The 722-nt window shown below is 41.1% G+C and overlaps 1 protein-coding gene across 1 annotated transcript in view; it reads left to right on the top strand.

The window, feature by feature from the left end:
* LOC119588095 (NPC intracellular cholesterol transporter 1-like) overlaps positions 1-239 on the top strand; it is a gene marked incomplete in the record, with an annotated part of 65,185 nt that extends 64,946 nt beyond the window's left edge. The window contains 1 exon segment of the mRNA XM_037936803.1: positions 1-239.
* Positions 240-722: the final 483 nt, after the last annotated feature.

Here is a 722-nt window from a genome sequence, read left to right as displayed (position 1 = left end):
ATGTAGCGCTGGAAATTGCATACCAAGTCTGACTCCACTTTTATGACTCAGATTTAGGATGCAATGAGGGTCTTATATAATTTGTTTTACACTAAAATAAATTACAAAGAACAGACAAAAATGTGTTTCAGTATTGGCAGTTGAAATTTGATTTATAAACATTCTTCTGTTGTACATATTGTTAATTTTGGCACTGCTTGTGCCATGACTATTTTGCAAAAGAATGAATTAGGTATCCATTTATCTTTTATTTTCTTTATCTAAATGTAAAAGCTATGATTGACTCTTGCACGATTATGTTCCGATATCACTACTTGATGTAGATAGAGCACCTGGTTCAAGAGGAGCCTGCTGTAGTTGAGCTGGACCACTTGACCCCACACCAGGATAGGTGTTGCTGGACAACACAAGAACCCTGTTTTTTTGTAGCACACTTAACAGGTCCCTCTTGGAGTTGGTAAGCAACTTTGAAGGCGGGTCACGTTAATCATCATTCACAGCCACTGCTTTCAAAGACCCATTGTGTGTATAAATCATTGTTTCAGAGCATCATCTGCCATCCTCATACCACTTTCGTGCCCGGGTGGTAAGACCTCCGCTTGCGCTGATGGGAACTTGCTCCCACTCCCAGCGGAGATCTTCCCACTCCCTTGAAGAACACATCTGAAGCATTTCTTGGTAGACATATCGCCTGCTCCAAGAACACTGAGAGCCTTTTCGTC

The sequence above is a fragment of the Penaeus monodon genome, chromosome 23 (genome assembly GCF_015228065.2).
Source record: "Penaeus monodon isolate SGIC_2016 chromosome 23, NSTDA_Pmon_1, whole genome shotgun sequence".
NCBI classification, from domain to species: Eukaryota; Metazoa; Arthropoda; class Malacostraca; order Decapoda; family Penaeidae; genus Penaeus; species Penaeus monodon.
Note: the sequence above shows the minus strand (reverse complement) of the source record. Positions and strands in the feature narration are given on the sequence as shown.